Raw genomic sequence first — 14,295 nt, 5'->3', positions numbered from 1 at the left:
GTGTGTGTGTGTGTGTGTGTGTGTGTGTGTGTGTGTGTGTGTGTGTGTGTGATGGATGTCTGTGTGCCAGGAGCCAAGCTCATGCTTAGCAATTATTCATCACATATTCTCAAAGCAGTGCTATGCTGCACACTGGGGTACAAAAAAGATGAACCACTTGGCTAGGAGCATTTAAGTGGCTGGTGCTATTTATAGATTTCAATCCAAGGCATGTCCAACTCTTTCTTAGTTCTCTTCTGTTTTAATTCTCTATAAATAGATGAGACTGTTATAACGATGATTAATATGCAACGCAACAAATCTGGTATAAAGAGGTTTACTGTGGGAAAGGGGATGGGGGAGAGGGCGTAGAAAGGAAAAGAGAAGAGGATGCCCATGACACAGAGAGAAAGAGACTCAGAGAGGCAGAGAGAGACTGAGACTGAATAAGAGAAAGAAAGTAAGAGAGCTAGAGAGGTTGAAGGGGTCCTCTTATCAAGCACACACCTGGCAGCGACCCGGCAGTGGCTGCAGCGGCAGCAGCAGCAACAGGTGAATACGTCAGAGGCTAGGCCCCCTGAAAGGTAGGCTAATGGGACCACCTTGAAGCTAACAAAGACCAGCAGGTTGGCAAGCGAATTGGGAAGCTGGCAATAGGAAACATTGCTTATTTGGGGGCATTATTTTTCCGTTTATAATGTACCCACTGTGTTATTTCCCAGTGCCTGTGTCGGGGTGGGAACACCTTTATCAAACAGAAGAGGGATAAATGGTAAATAGGAATGAGGTTGGCATAGTAAAAGCTTGCCACAGCTTTTACTCAGGCCACCAAGCTGGAGTGTCCAGGCAGACCCAAAGCTGTCTTTTACTATCTGTAGTATTTCCTAAGTGTCTCCCTCCAAAGGTTGGGAATTCAAAGATATACAAAGGCATTTGTGGACAGTTAAAGTTGGAAAAGACTTTAGTACTCCTCAGTACTCTGAGGAGCAAGTTCCCTTGTGCAAACTCAAACTGGACTTGAAGAAACAAAGTGCAGCAAAAACCACACTTTACTCGTGCTCTTGCAATATTTGGTAAGAAGACATACAGGGATTAGTTACCGAAGACAAATTTTTCCTATCACTCCCGCTCATCATTGATTGAGTACTTTGGGGTCCACAGTATTACCCAAGTGTTGCCTAGGTTTGGAGTTTGTTTTTGTTTTGGGGTTTTTTGATGGTGGTGGTGGTGGGTTGTTTTTTTGTTTTGTTTTGTTTTCTTGTTTATTGTACTTGTTGATTGGTTGGTTGTTGGGTTTTTTTCTTTTGTTTTGTTTTTTGTTTTTTTGAGGCAGGGTTTCTCTCTGCAGCAGAGCCCTGGCTGTCCTGGACTTGCTTTGTAGACAAGGCTGGCCTCAACTCACAGCAATCCCCCTGCCTCTGCCTCCCCAGTGCTGGGATTAAAGGCATGAACCACCACACCAAGCTTTATAAATAATTTCTTATGCAGGATGGGTTAAGACCCAGTAGTTCTTAAACAATGGTATTAAATTGCCATAGAAATTCTACGTGTATCGAAGGTGAACAATAGTCATAGCAAAGGCACATTTCAATCATAGCAAGGCCCTCATAACAATCTCACTTTGCTGGTGTACGACCCTCACACTTCTAGCCTCCAGAAGTGATCAGTAAATACCCCTGTTTAAGCCAACCAGCCAAACAGCACATGTTACAGCAGTCCCGTCCCCACTCCCATTAAAAGAAAAAGCAGTGCCATTGAAGCCTCCATCTTGCATTCTTTGGGGACCTGGTGTGAGGGGGAAAGTGCTGTAAATAAAAGTAGAATGGTCCACTTTCAAGATAAAAAGTGCCTTAGGGAGGCTGGAGCTTAATGACAGGTCGGGTCTGGTGTTTGCCTGTGAGGCTTTCAGAATTCTGCCCCTCCTGCCAAACCAGAAATCTGGTTCAGGGTGGATAAAAAAATCACCGGCAGCCCTGCCTACGTGACTAAGGCCATGCATCTGGAGGGCCCCTAAGTAACAGGATCCTGGGGTGGGAAAAAGCCAGTAAGAAAGTCTTTGTTGTGAGATGTGAACATAAAAGGGGGAGAGAAGGATACCTGTAAGACAGTAATGAGGGTCAGTGTGGTGACAGGTGCCTTTAATCCCAACACTGGGAAGGCAGAGGTAAGAGGAGCTCTGTGAGTTTGAGGCCATTTTGGTCTCCATAGCAAACTCCAGGACAGCCAAGGTTACATAGTGAGATTCTGTCTTTAAAACAAAAGCTAGAAGGTGGTGGTGCAAGCACTCAGGAGGCAAAGGCAGGTGGATCTCTGAGTTCGAGGCCAGCCTGGTCTACAAATGTAGTCCAGGACAGCCAGGGCTGCAAAGAGAAACCCTGTCTAGAAAAACAAAACAAAAATTATAATTTATAACATGTAAAAATAAGGCAGGACTTATTACTAGGATCATTCATTCATTTTTATTGTGTTTTATGAAGAAACACTTAAATACATGCAGTCTCCTGTGGAAAAGACTTTGAAAGTTTAATACACCATTTGTAGTATTATTAAATTCTTTGTCCACACTGACACTGTATACGAGAAAAAAAAATGTGCCCCAAAGAACCATCCTTATAGTATCCTTATGATGAGATACTGAGGAGGTGGAAACTGAAGTTTGTGTTTAGAGATGGATCCCTTAGGAGATGATTAGGATTACGATCCTTGGTATGATTAGGATTAAATACTGCTGACAACGACAATGAAAGAAAAAGGGAAGGAAACAGACGCAGAAACAAGCACATTCCCTGCCTAGTGTGGTGCTCTGTGCTGCATGGGACACTGCCAGCAATGCCATCACCAGATGGAGCCCCTTGACCTCATGCCCTACAGTACTTTAACATCTGTTCTTTATGATTTACCCTTGCTTTGGTATTATGGCAGCAGCAGCTAACGCATGGATAGGGTCCTTCTCTGGGTTCTTGTATCTTCATAGTGGGTTGATTCAGCTGGCTCTCTTGCCAATTTGAAGGACACTAATGATGAGCCCTCCTGAACTCATTAACCTCCCAAAGACCAGACCTCCTAAACAAACCCACAGGGAATTAATCTCAGTTTTGGAATTTGGGAAGAACCTGTTCAGGCCATAACAAGCTTTATCAGAAAAGTCTGCAGTAGCCTGAGGCTATAGCTCAGCTGAGCAATTATAGAACCTGTCTGGGGAGAAAACAAGGATGCCAAAGAAAGAAGGAAATGAAGAAAAGAGTCAGATAGCTCAGCTATCACTGAGCCTGATGACCTGATTCCAGAACCCACAGAGGGGAAGAACTGGCTCCCAGAAGCTGTCCTCTGATCTCCATACATAGTTCATGGCATATGTGTGCCCATACTCACACATTCACACCTTACACACACAAGAATAATAAACAAAGGAAAAAAAGGACAAAGAAAGAAAACTGTCAGCCAGGCTTGGTGGCACTTTAATCCCAGCTCTCAGGGAGGCAGAGGCAAGCAGATTGCTCTGAGTTCGAGGCCAGCCTAGACTACAAGGCAAGTCCAGGACAACCAAGGCTACACAGAGAAACCCTGTCTCAAAAAGAAAAAAAGAAAAAGAAAAAAGAAAGAAGGAAGGAAGGAAGGAAGGAAGGAAGGAAGGAAGGAAGGAAGGAAGGAAGGAAAGACTGTCCAGCAAAAAGAGACAGAATCTGCTTCCCTGAAATTCCAAGTCATGGAAACTAAAAGACTAGGACCAGTGCCCAAAGAAACTTGGTAGTGTTGACAGTCATCACAGCCATAATTAAAATTTCAGGGTATGAACTGTATACCTTCCATATCACCATCGAGTAAATGGGAATGATTGCTCTGAAGGACTGTTATTGGGATTAAACAAAATAAAATATAAGAAATAAATTTGACACAGTGTCATATTTCCTATATAGCTCTGTAATAAGGTGACATTATATCTTTATTTGCCTGGGACAATCTCAGATTGTCCTAGCTAAGAGTATCCTGGTCAAGTGATAGGATTACCTCACGGTCTCAGGGCTGACTACCTGTCAGCTCTTAGGGCTTCTTTTTCCCACTTAACCACAATGCCATTTCTCATCTGGTCTTTGTAGTTCACAGGCCAAGGAGGGCAGAATCTATTTAACTGCTATGCTCATTATTACCAAAAAGTCCCCTGGTTGGACCTTCACAATTCTTCTCTCAAAATTCTATAGTGATGGGGCTGGAGAGATAGCTCAGCGCTTAAGAGCACTGGCTGTTTTTGCAGAGGATCAAGGTTCAATTCCCAGCATCCACATAGCAACTTACAACTGTAACTCCAGTTCTGGGGAACCCGACACTCTCACACAGGCATACATTCAGCCAGAACACAAATGCACATAAAATAAAAATAAGCATTTAAAAAAAAAATACTGTAACGATGGGGCAGGCTAGAGAGATGGCTCACAAGCATGCATGAAGACCTGAGTTTGGACCTATCACCCACATCAAAAAAATATATATAGTGGAGTGTGTCTGTAATCCCAGCACTGAGGATTCAGACACAGAAGGATCTCTGGGGCTTTTGAGACAAGTAGTTTCACCAAGCTAAACTAACTAACCAAAGGTTAGCCGAGAGATCTGAAAACCTAAGGTGGAGAAACACACAAAAGGTTCATCTCTGGCCTCTACAGGAGGACACACATAGACACAACCACACATATATACTGAAGACACAAATAACAGTGTGGTAATTATTCATGGGACCCCTAGCTGACCATGCGCATGAATGAGCCTCTCATTGAACTCATTGTGTCCCTGTAAGGCATGTCATTCTACTTAAATATTCCTTAGGACCCTTCTTTGGACCAACTGAGAAATAAAATACAGGGGCTCAGTAGGAAATACGAAGCAAGTCTGTATGCCAGTCAGGGGTCTGGGGGTGGGCAACAGCTGAGTTCAGAGGTGGAGCAACCTTGAGAAGGTCCCTGGAGAAACAGAAGCTGTGTCTCCGTTTGCAAAACACTATCACTCCAGACTTGAGAGAAGAGCGAGGACGACACCGAAGTGTCAGCCAAAGCATGGGCTCCTGGGGGACAGGGTCGAAATCACAAAACCTGGTGTCACTCAATCCATTCCATGAATGGAAAGAAAGAATGAATGAATGAAAGGCTGTGTGCCACGGAGGCCTTACGCCAGGCACCAGCCGGCCAATGAGTGCCTTCGCCAGAAGCCCCGCTCCTAAGGCCACACCCCCAGCCCCTGTCACCGTTCCCTCCGACTGCTCGCAAACTACGGAGTGGAGGATCGGGAGCGTGTCTGAGACTGCGCATGCACCGCAGCGCCCACGGGCAGGTTTAAAAGCGATTGGCCGAGCTCCGGCTGACTCCGCCCAACCCGACTGAGGGCCTATCCACAGCTGAAGGCTCGCCTTTCCCAGCACCGCCCCGCCGCCTGCAGCGCCCTGAGGCGGAACCTATAGTCAATCAGGCTGAGAAAAGAGGGAGGAGAACAGGAAGTGACGCACAGAGCCAACGGAAAGTGGGCGGCCGGCGCTTGTTGCCCTGGGAACTGAGCTCTCAGCCTGCGTCAATTTGCGTCATCGGTCGGTGGGCCTTTTACTGTTTACGCATGCGCAACCAAAAATAATTTTTAAAAAATATATAAATACATATATCTTCACCAATTTTTTCCTCTTACCTAATTTATCCTTCTCTCGATGTAGCTGTCATGTTGTAGAGGCAACAAATTTTTGAGTTAACAAGGAATAACGTTTTCACACACGAATTCACACAACTGTCAAATGATAGAATTTTTTTTATTTGACCGTTATGTTTATGCTTAAGTATTCATACAAAAATAGAGTGCTCACCTATAGAGCCAGAAATATTGTCGAAATTTTTATAATCCAATCTTGTAATCGGATTTTACGCTTAGGGGAAAAGTATACATAGGAATGAGAATATTAAAAAATCCTATCAAGTATTAATCGAAGAACCTGCAATGCCGTATGTGACCACCAGATGTCAGAAGGTGCTAGCAGCCATGCTAGGAAAACAAGACATCTGGGTTGAATTAGGCTCTAATTGCCTCAAATTGCCTCTGAAACTCAGGGTTTTGTCACTTTGTCCAGGAGCCTTGGTCAGGGGGTTCTGGGCAAATTCCGAGTAGACTAGCCGAGAAGAACCCATAAGAGAGATTTAACTGCGTTGGCAGTGGTTTAGTTTTTGAATAGTGATTTAAGAATTCAAGTACATGCTTTAATCCCGGAACTGTGGAGGCAGAGGCATGTGGGTCTCTGTGAGTTCAAGACTAGCCTAGACTACAGGGAGAGTCCCCTATTGCAACTTAAAAAATAAAATAAAAAAAAATTTGACACAGGTTTTCTCTGTGTAGCCCTGACTGTTCTGGACTAACTTTGTAGACCAGGCTGGCCTTGAACTCACAGAGATCTGCCTGCCTCTGCCTTCCAAGTGCTGGGATTAAAGGCACCACCACCACCGGGCCCAAGAAACAAATTCAAGTTATTAAGTACATTATTTTTTATAACACTGTATATCAAATGTCACATGTACAATAACATATAATATAATTGAAATTGTATGTTGTATATATGTGAAGTATTGCCTTATGATTAAAATGTTGGTCTGTTTCTTAAATATCACAGCATTAAATTAAATTTTTACTTATTTATGTGTATAGGTGGGTGTGTCTATGATGTCTTTAACCCCACAACATAGGAAGCAGATGCAGACAGATCTTTGTAAGTCTGAGGACAGTTGGGGCTACACAGAGAGGCCCTGTCCTGGAAACTAGAAACAAAGGAAGAAAAGCAGGCGGGGGAGCATGTCTGTAACCGCAGTTCTCAGCGGTGAGGCAGAAAGGATTGCAAATTCAAAGCCAGCCTGGAGTGCAGAGCATAGCCACAAAGCATGATCCTGTCTCAAAGAGAAAAGAGGGGGTGGGGGCTTGGGCAATGGTTCCGTGGTTGGTTAAAGTACCCGCCACACAAGTTTAGGCACTGGAGTTAGGATCCTGGGAAGCCATGTAAAATGCTAGGTGGGCATGGTGGCCAGCCTATAATCTCAGTCTCAGAAGCAAAGACAATGGAGTCCCTGAGAAAGCTGCCTAGCCAGACTAGGTGCATTGGGGAGCTGGGCTGTGGTTTTCCTCAACAAAGGAGACAGAAGAGGACCAAGGAAGATTCCCAACATCAACCTCAGGCCTCCACATGCATACTTAAGAATGTGCAACATATACACACAGATATATACACACATGCACCCATCCACATGAAAACACATATACACACGTGCATACCAGACACACGAAAAGAAGAAAGGCAAACTCTTTCAATGAAGAGACTGGAGAGAAGCCAAGTGTGGTGGGGCAGCATGCCTTTGATCCCAGCACTGAGGGAGGCAAAATCAGGTGGATCTCTGTGAGTTTGGGGCCAGTCGGGTCTACAAAGCGAGTCCAGGACAGCCAAGGCTACACTGAGAAACACTGTCTTTAAAAACCAAAAACAACAACAAACAAACAAAAACAAAACAAAAATCTTGTGTCCGAAAGATTGCTCAGCAGGTAAAGGTGCTCACTGTCAAGACAGAAGACCTGAGTTCAATCCTCAGGAACAACTACTCCCACAAGTGTCCTCTGACCTTCATATGGGCACATATAAATAAATAAAATGTAAATAAAAAATATTTATATAAATAAATAAAAAAGGAAAGCTTTTTTTTTTTTTTTACTAGTTCTGAGATCTGAGGCTAAAGTTTGATGGCAGATTGCTGGAGGAGCACACAGGAGGCCTTGGTACTGTTGAAAATAAAATTGGTGTTGGGCTATATAATGTTTATTAATTTTTGCCCTGCAACTATTATGGCAGTATTATTTAACCCGCTGTCACAATAAGATACACACACACGTTAGATTTTATAATTGCCTTATTTACCTTGGGCCAGGCAGATATTCCACCTATGCTGTCTCTACAACTTCACGATTCACCTCCCAGACTCCATCCAATGCTGTCCACCTTGACCATTCTATCTGGGCTACCTTCCATTCATAATCTTATAAATACCTGCTTGTACTCTTCATCTGGGCATTTACACACCATTATTGGAGTCCTTACTCCAGGCACACATGGTTCTTTCTCCACACTTACCCATCATGGCATCCTCCTTCCTCCTCTCTGCAGGTCTCTTCTTTCTGCTTCCCATGATTCTCCTGTTCCCAAAGCCTGGGAACCCTAGCCACGCCTACTCCCCCCTTCTTCCTTGCCCACATTTTAGGCCTTTTAATTAACCAATCAGAAATAATGTATTAGGCAGGCTTCCACAACAAGGATAGGGTAGTAATCAGATCTTGAAGGCCAGTAACTAGCATCAAAATACAAGCATCAGACCAACCTCCCAACAACTACCCTTTTCTGTCTCAATAAAAAGGTCATTTTTTATACAGTAAGAATAATTATGAAACAATTATAAAAACCAATAGGTAAGACTATATATATAATGTCTAGTCTAAATGTATTTGGCAATCTTGAAGAAAATATTTATCCTATCTATGACCTAAGTTATTTTTATTACCGTTTGTAACTATCAACCTAAAAACATCTATCTAGGCCTAAAACATCTTTTTAATTCCTAAGCAACTAAGCTAATTGCAAAACAATGCCTATCTATTTAGTCTTCAACCGCATCAGAGACTTGAGGAGAAATAAAATTAATTACTTGAGTAAATAGGAAGTGCATGCTAGCAGCCTCCCAAAAAAATAAAAGACAGAAACAGTTTGCTGCCTGAACAGCCATCCAAAATTGTTTACAACATTGGAGCATCATATCAGCCTTCTGGCCCAGTAACTTTGACAGACATATATATGTGAAACAGGAACTATTTAGGACTTGTTCACCCTGTCATGGCAGAGTTGGGCAGTTGACTTGACCTGCATTTAAGCTTGGCCATTTTAGGCAGAATTCTGTCTGTCATGGAAGCAAAGGCATTTTCTTTGCTTTAGAGGCTGGTTTGCCACATTTGAAGGCATCTCCATAAGGAGATTCTTATGCTGCCAGATGACATGTCTCATTGTCAAAGAACCCTTAAAATAATAAAAAGATTTAAATGCCGTAATGTGTAGGTCTGTGAGGTTTTTGAAGACTTATCTATTTATTTATTTATCTTTATATAATCTATCTATAGAACCATATCTATTTGTTAAACATGGGATGTATAGTTCTGTGATAAATTAGACTAGTGTCTGACATGACCAAGAGTTGATTAACTAACAATTAACTTTCATTACCTAATATCCTAAAAAGTTTGTAATAGTAGTTTTTAAAAGTATTGGAAGTAAATCTTAAAATTGTATCAATATACCAAAATTTATACGAATGAATCAAAAATACTTCTTTTTGCATCAATATACAAAATTCTTTACCAATTAGTTAAAAATAACCTTATTTGAGAATAACAATAAAGCCTTAAGTTGAGGAGTAGATTCAGAAATCCACCTTTTGTCTTATGCTACCTAAATTTCCCTTTATTTTTTTTTCAACCCCAATCTCCATACCTGAGAAGAGAAAGGAAAAGAAAAGAGAGAAATCCTTGAGTCTAACCTCGTTTTCTCTCTGAATAAGATCATTAATAATTTATAACAGACTCCTAATTACAATAAACATTCATAGGTCAAGAAAACAACTAAAAATCTGCCCAATCCCCCTTTAAGGGAAATGGGATGTCGTTATCATGGTTTTTTTCTTGCTGATTTTTGGGACAAAGGAATTCTACTTGGAAGCCCAAAGAAAATTGGGGGAAAAAATGGTTAAGTAAACTAACATTAACATTTGTGGTCCAGTCTCCGAATGTTGAGAAATTTCAGGCTTAATAGAAGTCCAAAATGGTGGAGCAATTGAGATCAGTGGCTTTTTCAAAACTCTCTTGGGAGCAGGCCTTGATAAGGAGCAGCATCTGAAATGGTTGAAGCTGGAAAGCTGGACCACGGCAGGATCCTTGAACAAAAGTGTCAGTGTCTCGGCATGCTGAAGGATGAGTCCTGTCAGGTTGGACCTAGCATCACCAGTGTTCAGTTCTTTTGTTCTGAAAATATGAAAAAGTTCTTACAAGTATCATACAGTTCTAAAATTGTAAATGTATGAGAGGTGCAGGATGCACAGATCGATTAAGGATGGTTTTTGCTCTTTGTGTGAGCAGAAGGAAGACATATGTAAATCTTCATTCAGGTCATACGGAAGGATGTACATGTCATGGGGATTTTGGAGCCAACAAGAATTATTGGGTACGTGTAGATATCTGTGTCTCAGTCAGTTTTAGAGCTATTTTTGTGTAGTGCGATTAACAGTATAAGTTACCTTTATTATTGAAAATACAATCATTATCACGTTGAAATCAAAACAAGGTTGTATAGATCTAAATATCCTCCTCTGGGCTTTTGGGCATCTGTTATATTAGGCCAAGCTGTTACTGTAAGAAGGCCTCAAGTTTCAAGAGAAGCCAGTTGCCCTAACCAATAGAAAAGGCATTATCTAAATTAAATCAAAATTATTTACATTCCTTTCTACCTTTAATGTTTAAGCATATCCTAGGCATCTTGTACCTGTTTAGATGTTCAGGCCTGGGTTTTTATATTTGTTATAGCTGTTTTTGTCCTATCCCCTTTTTTATATGGAATGGGCGGTTACGCCTTTATAGCTAAACTTTATATAAACTTCCTTTTATCTTTAGAGCTTAAGCATACCCTAGGCATGACCCCATTCCTACCACCACCACTGAAAGAAAACATTTGTCAAAAGGTTGAAATGCAGCAACATATGCTTATAATTTCCTGATTCCTTTTTTCTTTCTTTCTTTCTTTCTTTCTTTCTTTCTTTCTTTTTTTACTTTTTGGAGACAGATTCTCTAAAATCACCCAACTGGGTCTAGAACTCCTGTGTTTAAGTGATCATCCGTCCTCAGCCTCCTGAGCATTGGGAGCTACAAGCAGCACCATCGCACCAGCTTGTAAGTTTCATGTCAGAATGTATTATGTTTGCAGTTTCTTAGTCTATTGTACACCAACAGTCCCAGCACCTGGGAGGCAGAGGCAGGCAGATCTCTATGAGTTCCAGGCCAGCCAGCCTGGTTTACAGAGCAGGTTCCAGGATAGCCAAGACTACACAGAGAAACCCTACCTCAAAAACAAACAACAATAACAACATCCAAAAAGGCATGTACCACTATCTGGCAAGCTTCAAATTATTTATGTGACTGAGGATGACCTAGAATGTCTAATCTTCCTGCTTCGTGTGTGTGTGTGTGTGTGTGTGTGTGTGTGTGTGTGTGTCTGCTTCCCACCACAATGATCATTGACTAGTCCTTTAAAACTGTAAGCAAGCCTCCAATTTTCTTTTATGAGTTGCCTTGGATATGTTGTCTCATCATATCAATAGAACAGTAACTAAGACAGTAGCCTTGGCTGGGAACTGGACCACCCTATTGTCGGGGGCCTTCTGGCACCTTGCTGCCCCCTAAATTTTAGAATCTGGCTTAACCAGACTACTGCCCGGATACAGTAGTGCATTCCTGGCTGACCTGAGGCTTTCGATAAGATCATCTTCCTGAAATACCTTAAATCCTCCTCTCCCTCAGGGCTTCCTAAGTAATTCTTCTGAGGAACTTTCTAAACAACCATTATTAGCACATCTTGGTGGGCCATCCTGTGATTTCTAGTCAGTTAGTAACCCTGCCAAAGGCATTACATTCCTTCTGCTTCTGCCTATATAGTTGTATGGAAAACTCCAATAAACGGAGACTTTGATCAGAGATACTGTCTTGGTCTTCATTTCTCGCACCCTTGTCCCCTTTTCATTCCCACTCCCCCATTCAGGATCTCCGTTGATAGACCTGCGGGACAGGTCACCCTATATAGACCAGGCTGGCCTCAAAATGACAGAAACAGCTTGCCCCTGATAAAGGGGATGTGCTACCATATTCAGCTTTCTCTCTCTCTCTCTCTCTCTCTCTCTCTCTCTGTGTGTGTGTGTGTGTGTGTGTGTGTGTGTGTGTGTGTGTGTGTGTGTGTGTGTATTTTCAACCTTGTGAGTCCTGGGGATCTAACTCAGATCATCAGGCTTTGTGGAAAGAACCTTTACCCACTGAGAGAGTTTTGGAGTTTTGAGACTGGTTCTCATGTAACACATCCTGGCCAGAAACTCTTTACGTATCTGAAAATGACCTTGAATTGTAGATTCTTCTGCTCTTACCTCCCTGGAAGCAGAGATTACAGGCATATATCAGCACGCCCATGTATGTATGTGTTTTCAATGGACTGAGACAATGTATTGGAAACTCAAAAGGAACATTTTCATGTTTAATTTTCATTGTTTATAAATTCTGTAATCTTTGCAACTATTTCAGTTGAAACTATTTCAATGTCAAAAATAAGCTACTTGAAAAAAACACATATTTTTGAGACTTTCAGTCTGATGGTCAATGATGTCATATTGGCTTTTCAAGCCCTGCCCTTTCAGTCTTGGTCAGGGTGACATGGAGGTGGAAAAAAAGAGCCTGTGGACATATTTACATGCACATATGTGCACACACAATATTATAAATTGCATTTTCATAAATGTATAATTTTTAGACAAATAGACAAGGTCTAACTCTTGGTAGCCATTATATAGACAGCAGAGATCCCTCTGTCTCTGCTTTTTGGGTTCTAGGATTAAAGGCAGGTATGTGCCCCCATGCCTGGAAATATACATACTTTGCATATTTGTAATATTCTGAATATTTAAGATTCTTAAGTTAAATTTAATTTTATGTGCATTGGTGTATGGGTATCAGATCCCTTGTAATTGGAGTAACAGTGGTAGGCTGCCATGTGGGTGCTGGGAATTGAACCTTTGGAGGAACAGACAGTACCTTTAACCACTGAGCCATCTCTCCAGCCCCCTAAAACTTTAAAAAAAATACTCATTTATTTTATTTATATGTGTTTAAGTGTGCATGAGTCATAGCGGTTAAGCAGATGAAAAATAACAACTTGTGGGACTTAGTTCTCCTTCCACTAAATGGGGACCAGGAATCAACTTTAGGTCCTTAGGCATCAAACATCTTGCCGTGCTGAACCATCGTGCGGGCTGTGATGGTTAATTTGAAATGTCCACTTGATTAGTCAGTAGAGGACAGGGACTCTCACTGCTGAGTGTGTATGTGAGGATGTTCCCAGACATTAGACCTGCCCTGACCCATGGCTTAATCCAGAAAGAGGCTGAAATAGACTGTCAGGAGGTGGTGGAATCATGGGATGTGAGGATCGGTGGAAAAATCTATGCTCCAGAACATGCTTTTGAAAGGTGTAACTGGGTCCTGGCCCCTTCCTGTCACCACTTGTTGTTTCTTGGCCACCGTAAGGTAAGAAACTCAACTCCACCACATGCTCTGGAGGCCATGATGGTCCGCTCCAGCACAGCAAGCTAAAGGTGCAATCCAGTAAGGGGGCCAAACCTTCCATGTAAACAAAGAGAAGTCCTACTCTTTCAAACTGTTTCAAATATTTGTCATAGAGATGAAATGTCTTGGAACACACACACACACACACACACACACACACACACACACACAAAATTGTCCAACAAGAAAAGACAAATAGCCCCATTGATTACAAACAAGTCATGGACCAATGTGGGCATGGAAAAGGAGAGTCCCAGAGCATCAGAGGAGAGGGGCTGGGAGTTCAGCCAGTAGGAGAAAGCTCATCCTCAGTGTTCCATGTCTGGTCTGTTAGACAAGAAGCCAACCTTATTTAGAGGGGACTTCCTGCTTGAGGAAGCAACAACATGGTATTGGCTCAGGGGCTGCCTTTGCACTTCTCCATTGACAACAGAAGGCAGACAGTCAGTTACAGAGCTACTCTGGCCTAGGAGCAACGAATAGGGATGATGTAAAAAAAGAAGTGAAAACCTATAAGAAGTACCTTATACCATGCAAGCATGAAGAATTGAGTTCAGTCTCTAGAACCCACATAAAAGCCTGTCGTGACAGTTCGCACCTGTAATGCTAGCACTGGAGAAGCATGCACAGGCAGATCTCTGGAAATTTGCCAGCTGGCCTAGGTGAATCAGTGAGCTCCCAGTTCATTAAACGACTCAATTTCAAAGAAAAAAAAATGGAGAGCGACAGAAGAATATATCTGATGTCAACCTGTGCTCTACACAATCACATGCATACACAGGCATATGTGTCCACACATCCACACAGACATACATACACCACTCATATGCCACCCGCACACAGAAAGAAAGAAAGAAAGAAAGAAAGAAAGAAAGAAAGAAAGAAAGAAAGAAAGAAAGA

Source organism: Psammomys obesus, unplaced genomic scaffold (assembly GCF_907164565.1).
Source record: "Psammomys obesus unplaced genomic scaffold, mPsaObe1.curated_primary_1811, whole genome shotgun sequence".
In the NCBI taxonomy this organism is placed as follows: domain Eukaryota; kingdom Metazoa; phylum Chordata; class Mammalia; order Rodentia; family Muridae; genus Psammomys; species Psammomys obesus.
This window is presented reverse-complemented; position numbering follows the sequence as displayed.